We start from the raw sequence: 11,407 nt of genomic DNA on the forward strand, positions 1-11,407 counted from the left end.
CGGGAAATCTACAGCAAAAAAAGGGAGCTTAGTATGTGATCCTATGGGTTATCCCCCGCTCCAGGCAGGAACACACAGGAGCGGGGAAGGATGAACCGCACCGATGATAAACAGGGCGTGCAGCGTCAAAACTTCCACCGGCAAGAGTGCATTTGGCGATGCAGCGCGTGCAACGAAATTCATTTTATTTATTTATATGTTTACTTACCTCTAATCGGCCATAATCCATAGTTTACTACCCCCCACCGTGCCCCTTCTCCGCCTCACGTCAGCGCCTGGCAGCACTCCCACCATGGGCCGCTACTGGTGTCTGCAAGTGGTGTTGTAAAATGTTAGGAGTGGGGGTGCTGCCATCAAAGTTGCGTCACGAAACTCATGGGGATTAGAAAAATATTCAAGCATCAGAAAAACACAACTGTCACAAATGAGCCATGCCATCAAGAGAGTGGTATACTATGTAGCTGCCGGTGCACTTTGCAGCAGACGGTTACAAATATATTACTAACGCATGGTGTGGTACAACAATCATTTGCAGGCAGCACACATTCCATTTTACTGACAAAATTATATAGCGTTCAAATGATAATGTGGGGAAATTGGGTTTCAGCAAATATTTGTCATATGGGCATGATCAAGTAAAGTGTCTGATTGTTTTTACTCTTATTAAAATCTTTGTTACTATCATACTTGGGAATTATGAAAAAATGCATAATTTCTGCATTCCAAACTGCTAACATATTTTGTAATATTTCTACCTTCATTTATAGGTATTTACATGTTGTTGTGTTAAAAAAATTACATCCTACAGCCTTTCCTTTCTCCCCAGCAAGACTTTCACATAGTTCGCTTTACAAAATCCTCTCACTTTGAAGTCAGAGAAAGAAAAGTAAGCACCAGTCTCCATGTTAAAGTAAGTAGCAGTTTGTCAGAAGCCGTGACCTGACATTTGGCCCCTGTCTTGGCAAATGTAGGGTATATGTCGAAAACACGTAGGCATTTACCACACCTGCCTTAACAACGCGGTCCGAACCACAAAAGTGTCTTTACAACACATTCCATTACTACACAAGTCGTTATCAAGACTTGCCTTAGGGAAAGTGCTGGACATTGGAATAATATAGGGGCATATTATCAAGGACCGGTGTTAAAATTATCGCCGTTTTATTGGCAGGAAACTGCAGATAAAACGGCGATAATGGGCTTGATAATAGGCCCTCGTTAATTCCCATAGAAGCCCATGTTAACATCAGAACATGGGCTTCTATGGGAATTAACAAGGGCGTATTATCAAGCCCATTATCGCCGTTTTATCTGCAGTTTCCTGCCGATAAAACGGCGATCATTTTAACACCGGTCCTTGATAATATGCCCCATAGTTTACTATTCCAACTCCAGTCTGTGCAACAGTAGGTAAATTGTTGGAACATCACCCCAACAACACTTTCCTTAAGGCAAGTCATTGTAAAGACTTGTGTGGGAAAGGAAGGCATTGTAAAGATGCATTCGTGGTTCAGACCTCGTTGTTAACCCGTTCTGCGCTGATGACGGAACCGCTCCGTCATCAGCCTCGGTAGCGCTGTGCTGATGACGGAGCGGTTCCGTCATGGCCCGCTCGCCGCGCCTGCGCGGTGCGGATTCCGTGCCTGCGCTGGGCGTTCTATTGAGCGGGCGGGGCCATGACGGAACCGCTCCGTCATAAGCACAGCGTTACCGAGGCTGATGACGGAGCGGTTCCGTCTCCAGCAGGAGAGCGCCGCGCGGCCCCCCCTGCCCCCTAGCGCTGCGGCGGAATTGCCGCAGCAGAAAAGGGGTTAAGACACAGCTTGGTTTCGCCAAATGTGATGAGATAAACAAAATGTAAAGCCATCTTTACTGCTCATTCAGCCTTCTGAACTCCAGTACGGTTATTTTGGGATTGCTGAAACTCCCCTGCACCCCTACTTCTAGTGCATAAGTGTCTGCTGCTATCAAGAAGCCATATATATAAGGACTATTGTCTTTTTTAATATATGTGGAAATTACTGCAGGGCTTGGTACAATGAAACACCTTCGAGAGAATGGCCAGGTTGGCAGCCGTGCAACTGGGCAAGTCCCTGGGGGCTGATTGGGCTACTTCCCCAAATTATATGCTGAGGGGATGGGAAAACAAAAGAAATACACAAAGGACAACCTTTTATCTCCTATAGCTGACCTATAGTGAGGCACCTGTTTTGTTACAGATCTTGTAAAGGTGTTACATGGGAGAATGAAAACACACTTCTGGTGTTGCACGCTCTTTAATAAACCACAAATTAAGGATGCCCTGTTTATTGTTGTAGACTTCCGAATTGCCTCGTATAATTACATCTTTACAGTGAAAAAACAAAACCTGTTTGAAGTACATATATGATTGCAAGGCTCACATATGAAGATGCATTGGGTACATCTGCTACAGAGTGTGTAACTCAGGGGCCTATTATCAACAAGTAGCGAAAATTATCGCTAACTAAGCTTAGCAACAGTTTTTCTATCGCCGCGCTTCGCCCGATTTTATCGCAGAGATAACGTGCTATTAGCAACGTTTATCTCAAATGCGATAAAATTTCAGGCGTTAGCTGCGAAATGCAAGAATATTGCTGAGAATCCAGCGATATTCAGGCATTATCGCTAACAGGGACTTAGCCACAATATCCAACTCCCATTGGATATAATGGCTAAGAACTGGTCTGGGCAGGCATTAGCTTTTGGAGATATTCACGCTTAGCATGAATATTTCCATCGCTACGCCTGCCTTGCTAATAGGCGATAGCAACGTTAGCGACTGCTTTCAGTCACTAACTGGTTGGGTACGCCCACTTTGCATGTCATTAGCAATAAATATCGCTGACATGCAAAGCGGGCCCCAAACCTCCCGCTTTTGCCTAAAAGCTGATGCTAACATCAGTTAGCGACAGCTTGCTAATAGGGCGATATAATTATCGCCGCTTAGCGGACGAAAACCGCCACTAAAGCGGCGATAATCCAATATCGCCAGGCTTGGTACTATGCCCCTTAGTTTTGAAAAACAGACGCGTCTCAAGTTGAAGTGAGAATGATAGGACCATGGAGCTGCTTCCTGTGATGTCATTTCCTGTAACCTTTGTGACATTCCCACATTGTCTATGGGCATAAGCTTCCTGCTAAGTTTTTGAGGCTGTTCTCCACACTGAAAGAGGTGAGAGAGAGGGTAGGAGTAGTGAATGATTCAGATGAAGGGAGAGAAGGAAAAATCAGATGGGAGAGTGTAAGGAATCGCATTGGAGAAAAGAGGCATGGAGAAGGAGAGGAAGAACAAGTAAGGAGGACAAGCACTGCCAGGAGGACACAGTCCACCATAAAGACCAACAGAAACACCAGAAACACCTGGAGGACCAATATTCCCCGGATGTCTCCGTAGTACAAAGTCATCAAAGCACTACAGGTCAACTTTCAGCACAAAAGAGTTATTGCAGGTTAAATTTGGTTGATGCTGCCATTTGTGCTGCAAAACTCCCAACACATGGGCCCAGAATCACAAAGGTGTCATGCAACGAGTGCAGCACCCATCGAGGCTGCGTTGCGTGACAGGGAGAGAGCAGGAGAGGGCCATATTCACAGAGATATGGCTCTCTCCTCTCGTCTCCCTAGCACCAGCGCTGATTTGTGCTGCTGTGTGCTAGGCACACACCTTAGGCCATAGTGCTAGGAGGCGTGCCTGAGTCTACCACAGGTGTTGTACAGGAAGGGCACCCTTCGTGCAGAAAACACTATGTTTATGTTTACGTAATTTGTATTGCGCGACAAATACCCTGAGGTGTCCCGGCGCATTAAAGACTTCATGGGGCAAGAGCCAGCTGGTGGAATCATTGATCAAATAACCAGGTCTTCAAGGATCTGCGGAAGGAAATGAGAGTGGGACAGGTTTTGATAGCTATGGGCAGAGAGTTCCAGAGTCTGGGAGTTGCCACCAGGAAACGTCTCCCCAGGTGGATGTTCTGGTGCGAGGGACAGGTAGTAGGAAGGTTGATGCTGATCGCAGTGATCTCTTAGGGGCAACGATCCGAAAGGCGTTTCTAAGGAAACGAGGTCCAGTCTCATGTATGGCCTTGTAGGCGATACAGAGTGCCTTAAACTTAATCCTGCTCCTGACTCGTAGCCAGTGGAGGTGGCGTATGGCCAAGGAGGTTGAGTGATGTTTAGGAATACCGAGCAGGACCCTGGTTGCAGCATTCTGAATAGACTGCAGCTTGTTTAAGATTTCTTCTTGTGAGTTGAGGAAGAGGGCGTTACTGTGATCAATTTTGGAGAAGACCAGGTTGGTGATCAGTGTTTTACCCGCTGAGGCTGGAAGGTATGGAAGCAGCTTTTTAATTTTCCTCAGCATGTAAAAAGAGGACGAGACCACTGTGTTCACGTGATGTTTAAAAGACAACTTGTTGTTGAACATGACTCCCAGGTTTCTGACCTTGGCTACCGGGACCGGAGGGGGTCCCATTTGCTTTGGCCACCAAATGGGAGACCAGTCCGGAGAGAGGTTGCCAAAGGTCATCACCTCGGTCTTATCCGAGTTTAGTTTCAAGCAGTTCCTCAACATCCAGGAGCAGATGGCTAGCATCCCCTCCTGGAATCTCGAGGCAACTGCTGGTCCATCCCTGTGTACAGCCAGCACCAACTGAGTGTCATCCGCGTAGGTGGTTAGAGACAATCCGTGTGGCTTTATGACCCGCGCCAATTCCGCTACATATATGTTAAATAATGTAGGGCTTAACGAGGAGCCCTGGGGCACCCCGCAGGGTAAGGTGAAGAAGGGTGAGTAAAATTCCCCTAGCCTAACCGCCTGCGTACGGTTGGCCAGGAAGGAAGAGAGGAGGTTTTTGGCCAGATGGTTAACCCCCAGGGATGCAACACGGTCGATCAATATGGAGTGATCGACCGTGTGGAAGGCGGCAGACAGATCTAAAAGTTTAAGGACTGCCGCCCCACCTTGGTCTAAAATGGCCCTAATTTCATCAGAGGCCTTTATCAGGGCGGTTTCTGTGCCATGGCCCTTCCTGAAACCAAATTGAGTGTCATCCAGGAGTTGATGCGTGTCGATGAACTCAGAAAGCTGCTGGTTCATAAGAGATTCAAAGATTTTGGCTGGGAAGGGAAGACAGGCGATGGGCCTGTAGTTGGCGGACTCTCCGGGGTCAAGAGAGGTTTTTTTTAGCAGTGGTTTAATAACTGCTTTTTTCCATATTTCTGGGTAAATCCCTGTTCGGAAAATGGAGTTACAGATGTCCGTCAGAGGAGGCGTGATGACCTCCGTGATGGAGTTGGATATAGAGGGTGGACATGGGTCTAAGGGGGAGCCTGACCTGATGGCAGTGGTGAGTTTACTGATTTGTTGTGCTGAGACTGCGAGGAAGATGGAGAAGTTAGGTCTCTGTGAAAGAGACGGAGGATGGGGATGAGAAATTTCAGGACATTTGGGGGGGAGAAGGTGGAGTATATTTTGGTAACCTTGGTTGCAAAGAAAGTGGCTACGGAATTACAGAGATCTTGAGTTGCCTCAATGGAGGGGCCTGTGGGGGGATTAGCAAGGAAATTAACAACTTGGAACAGCTTCTTGGCTGAGTTCTGAGCAGACTCAATTTGAGATGAAAAATAGGCACTCTTGTGTGTAACGATAGATCTTTTGTATATCGCCAGGACACTTTTGTATGTGAGTTTATCTATGGGGCTATAGTGTTTTCTCCAATGTCTCTCGAGGTTCCTACAGTGCTGTCTGTGAAGTCTGAGGTCCTCGGTGAACCATGGCGCAGATGGCGCTGCGAGATTAGGAGAAATACGTTTGGTCGGGACTAACTGATCAGCCTCTTCCAGGATCCATTGGTGGTACCTTTTGGACCCTAAACTAGGGTCGGAAGAGGCCTCGTAGGGGGAATTGATAAGGGTGGTGGAGAGAAGTCGGATATCAAGGTTCTTCCAAACTCTGGTGTTCTTGGGAACATGGGTTTTGGGCTGAGGGGGGTTAGGATTATGAGCTGGCATGGTAAAGACAACTGCGAAGTGATCTGACCACACTAGAGGGAGAACAGTAAGCAGCGAGATGTCCTTGTTGTTGGTGAATAAGCCATCGAGAGTGTGTCCTGCTTGATGAGTGGGGCCGGTAACTAATTGTTGAAGTCCTACTGATTGGAGATCAGTAATTAAATGGGTAGTGTCTTTGTCATCAGTGGCTTCTAAGTGAAAGTTAAAGTCTCCCAGAATCGTATAATCAGGGGGTCCTAAAGATAGCTCTGTAAATTGGTCTAAAGACGCAAGAAAGTGTGTGCGTGGACCAGGGGGACGATATAGCAGAATGCCTTTGAAGGCTTGGTTGTGATTAAGGGCTATGGCGTAAGCCAAGGCCTCACAATCAGAGCGATGAACAGGTTCTATTTTAACAGAATATGTGGCTTTATAAATGATAGCTAGGCCGCCACCCTTACCCACAGCTCTGTCAAGTCTTGCAACACAGGAACCATCAGGGGTGGCAGCGCAAAAATCTGGACCAGAAGCCGCATCCCCCCATGATTCCGTGATGAAAAGAATATCTAGTTCCTGGTCAATGATACACTCCCTAATTTCCAGATGGTGTTTGGGAAGGGATCGAGCATTGATCAGTGCCATGCGGTAAGGTGGTCTAGGATCCTGGATCTTGGGCGGGGGACTAGTGAATGAAAGGGGAGAGGGGATTATGAAAGCATGCCTGGGCCGATTTCAGGAACTGAGGTGCAGGAAGTAGGGAGTGGTAGTGTCTTACACCGTTGATTGATCTTACCAATGTTAAGATCCATTAGGTGTCTCGAAGAGTAGCGCAGAGGGGTGCCAGTAAGGTGGGCAGTCTTAGGACCAGGGGGTATGGCCCTGGGCCCGATACCGGCGCGGACGGGTGCAGACGGGCTGGCCTTAGGCACGCCTGCGGCACGCCCGCTGCATGTGCTCGCTGTGCGTCCTGGGAGGCATCCGGTTTTTATGCCGGTGGTGGTGAGCAGCTAGACTGCTAACCTCGGCGCAAACCGGAAATGTAGTTTACACACTTCCTGTTTAGGCGATCTATCCCTCCACACTATGGCTAGACAAGTTTAAAATCTTTTCCCACTTTGCATGTGCGCTGTTCAGCGCAGCACACATGCAAAGTCAGAAAAGCAAGGAGAAATGAAAACATTTCTACTTTTATCGCCTGCTTTTCAGTTTCGATTTTTGGTCCTAGATCCTGTCTACTAAGGTTTTGCATCAAAAAGCATGGGTGGTTGCACGGAAAGGCCTATGTACCGCCCATGTAATGCCCCTTTGATGCAAGGTAAGGCAAAGCAGCGTATACCATTACAGACACCAATGTGCGTTGGTCTGTTAAACCCCAAACTGTTTTAGCGTCTGGTTTGCATTAAAAAGTAATGCGAAGCCAACGCTAAAAGTTTGTGAATCTGGCCCGTAGTGTCCAGACACCAATGTGAGCCGTCAAGGTTATAAGTCTTGCATTTAGGTAGCTTTGGCTGTCTATTGTGGGAAGACCTATTGAATAAATTCTATTACTTAGAGTGGGCCTGGCAGGCAGGAGGGACAGGGGTGGGTGTGAGATGGGCTCAGGCCATTGCTGATTATTTCTATTCTTTCCTGTCAATCCCATTTGCTTGTTTCTTACTAAGTGTCTTTCCTTCCTCTTCGCTTGTTTATCCCTCTCCTAGGAGAATAGTGTCTTTACCATCCTTTTGATTGGATGACTTATATTTCTAGATGGCTGACATCAGGGAACTACTTATTTTTCTTTAAGCACTCCATGTGAGCGCATGTGTTGTGGTTTCTTGCTGTGTCCCCGTGTACTGCTTCCCCCTTTACATCCTCACCGCCTCCATATTCTCTGCGGTGCTCCAGTCATCAATTGCTTACCCTGACCCTATACTGCCCATACCATTCCATTTTTTTCTGCTTTTTTCTTATTTAAAAATTTTGCAGCATAAAAATGAACATCATGCGGCACACAGTTGCATTTATTGTGGCATTTTTGCAGCAAATACAGTGAATAAAATGGAACTGTTTTTTATCTTTTTATTCTTTTTGCACACCAGCCGCTGCCTAAAATGGCGCATCATATGAACCAAGGCTAAAACAGCAGTTACCAGGTTTCCAAAGCTTGCACTTCCACTTTGCAGACGATTGTTGACTATAGCTTGGAAATCTCCCAAAGCCCGCCTCGCAATCAATGAAGGCGATGGGTAAAAAAGTGGCCCAAATCTAAAAGTGTGATACTGCACAGGAACGAACTTTGGAGCATATTACCAAAAATAAGCGATAATTATTGCTAAGCTCGGTTAGCAGCTATAATTTTATCGCCGTGCGTCGCCTATTTTTATCGCTTAGAAACCTTGCTATTATCAAGGTTTATCTCCTAAGCGATAAAAATCGGCCGAAATGCATGAATATCGCTGAAAAGTCAGCGATATTCATGCATTACCGTGCTAATGCTCTTAGCCATGTTATCCACCTCCCATTGGATAACATGGCTAAGAACTGCTCAGGGCCGGCATTAGCTTTTGGAGATATTCGCGCTTAGCGCAAATATTTCAAAAGCAGGTAATAGGAGATAGCGATGGTAGCGACTTTTTCCAGTTGCTAACATCTTGGCACGCCCACTTTGCATGTCATTAGCGATAATTATTGCTGACATGCAAAGTGGGCCCCATGATGAACGCTATCTCCTACTAGCTGTCGCTAACTGGTGTTAGCGACAGCTAGGTAATAGGGCAATAAAATATCTCCGTTTTAGCGGGAAAAATTTCCCCTAAAGCGGCGATAAGGGCCTTGGTAATATGCCCCTTTGAGCCTTAAAAAAGGCATTTCAGTGGTATGAAGTAATATTGGCCTCCCTCTCAGAGCAGGGTCTCTTTGCAGCACACGCTGATGCTGACTAGATGTATCTGGCTATATGGGGCAATCAAAGAAATACTCTCAGTTACCCTCCATAAAACACACAGTGTGACCCGTGGAATGAATAATGTAGGTAAGAGACTGAATCCTGGTCTCCTTGATTTTACACCCTGGGAACTGTGGCTGTGTTGTATGAATCAAGCTCCTACTGCAGGACTCCTCTACCACGGCTATTCACAAACTACAGGAGACAGTACATTTAAACAGATAAAGTGCACATTCCAGTCGCTGTGTACGCCGTAGAAGACATATCCAATGCAGGATGACCAAAAGTCTTTCAGTTAACAAGTTGGAACAGCTGAATGGCTTTGAGCTCCAACCCCATTTCTACCAGACAAAGGTAGCCCCCCTTTTTCCTCAATTTGAAGAAAGAGAAAGGTGAGATGGTAACTGCAAATGCAGAGGCCCAAATGTACCAACACGTTGCATTGGTTTGAGACACAAGCCTGGCACAAAGTGCTAATTTTGGAATTGACTTTCAAGCATAAAACATGTTTTGCACTGACAAATAGCTTCAAAGTAACTCAAAGTAGCGCTTTGCACTACTTGGCTCTACTTTGCATCAATGGGGCATACAATAGGTGGTCAATGGGCATTCACGTGCAACCACCTACAGGTTTTTGAGAAATAATCCTTATCTACTAACATTCACAAGAGATATGCGACAAAAATATACAGCTCTTTGAGGGAGGAGTTACATTAGAGAAACATTTTCCTTTGTCAAAACTTTTCTAAATTTGCATGAATGCTGTATTGTAGAGCACATATACAAAATAATATCTGTTAACAAATGTAAAAACACAGTATTTTGCACTGGAAGGGTCCAATTCAGTACAAAACCTGTGCTTGACATCATACACACTCTTGCAATAGGGTGCAAGGGTATGTGGTTAAGCACAAGGCAGCTTACATTGCATCAGCGAAGGGCGAGAGAAGAATTGTGCAATATCTTATTAGATATGGTGCTGTTTTGCTATCCTCCTTTCACAGAATGCAACACTGCCATCTATATTGCTGCACTGTGTTGCCGGAATTCTTTGTAAATTTGGCGCAGAAATTATAGTAACTACACAGCAAGGATGAGAAATCTGTTTTAACCCGTTCCGTGCTGCGGTCAGCTGTTGGCCGACGGGAGCACTACCTCCCTAGTGCTGCCGTCGGCCAACGGCCGACGCAGCCCCGCCCACCCTTTAGAACGCCTGCACCGCGGCGGGAAAACCGCCACAGTTAAGGCGTTAAAGAATATGGGTTTATCATAAACAGTGATAACAATGTACCAGAACAGAGAAGGGTCAAGGCACAGAAGTCCTGCACTCATCAATACTGAGTGTTTGTAGTGAGAGATTAGTATCTACAACATGGTGCAATTAACCAGAGACGTGACCCACCTACGCCTCATGTGGGGGGGGGACACAACTTGGTTCAGCACTCACTTTTCCAGTTAGATAAAAAAGTGACATGGATTGTAATCCATAGTCCACAATTAGAGAAAACCAATATATCTGCTAAGTAAATCATTGTACGAGTCGTTTTTCCTTCGAAAATATATTCTTTATTCATAAGTTGCTCTTAAAAACACAGCATGCAGTTGATAGCCGACACGTTTCGTCCCCCGGGCGCTTCTTCAAGGTTTAGCATGTGAATGGTTTCCCGCGGTACACAGACAAAATATCGATTTTTAAATATCGATATGCAAAAATATCGAAGTTTAAATATCGATGGGACAAAATATCTAAGGTAAGTAATATCGACAGTCTTAATATCGATATTAGTATGATATCAGTAATATCGAAGTTGTAAATATCGATGTTAATAATATCGAAATTAATAACTTCGATGTTACTAATATCAATTTTTAAATAAATTTAGTGTATATTATATTGTATTTATTATGTATTATTATTTATTTTTAGTGTAATTTAATTAAATATTGTCTTTTACTACTGTAGCGGGTTGTGGGTTTATAGGGGAATAGGGTGGGAAGTAATTTAATTATGTTAAATTAATTATTAATTAGTAGGAATTATTAATTAATTAATTGAGAAATAATTTTTAATTATTTTAAATAATTGATTAATTGATAAATATGTTCTGTAGCGGGTTATGGGTTTATAGGGGAATAGGGTGGGAAGTAATTTAATAATAATTAATTAATTGATATATGTTTGTACATATTTAATTAATAATTAATTGGTAATTAATTTCTATTAATTAGTTAATTAATTAATATAATTTTGTACATATTTATAAATATTAATTAGTTGGTAATTAATTAATATTAATTATTTAATTACATTAATTATAGTAATTTTTTTATATATAATGTATTGTTATTCTTAATTAATTAATTGGAAAAAATATTATTAATTATTAAATTAAATTAATTACAGCAAATGTGGTAATATATTTACTTTATTGTTATTGTTAATTAATAATTAATTGGTAATTAATTTCTATT

This window comes from Lissotriton vulgaris, chromosome 7 (assembly GCF_964263255.1).
Source record: "Lissotriton vulgaris chromosome 7, aLisVul1.2, whole genome shotgun sequence".
Lineage (NCBI taxonomy): Eukaryota > Metazoa > Chordata > Amphibia > Caudata > Salamandridae > Lissotriton > Lissotriton vulgaris.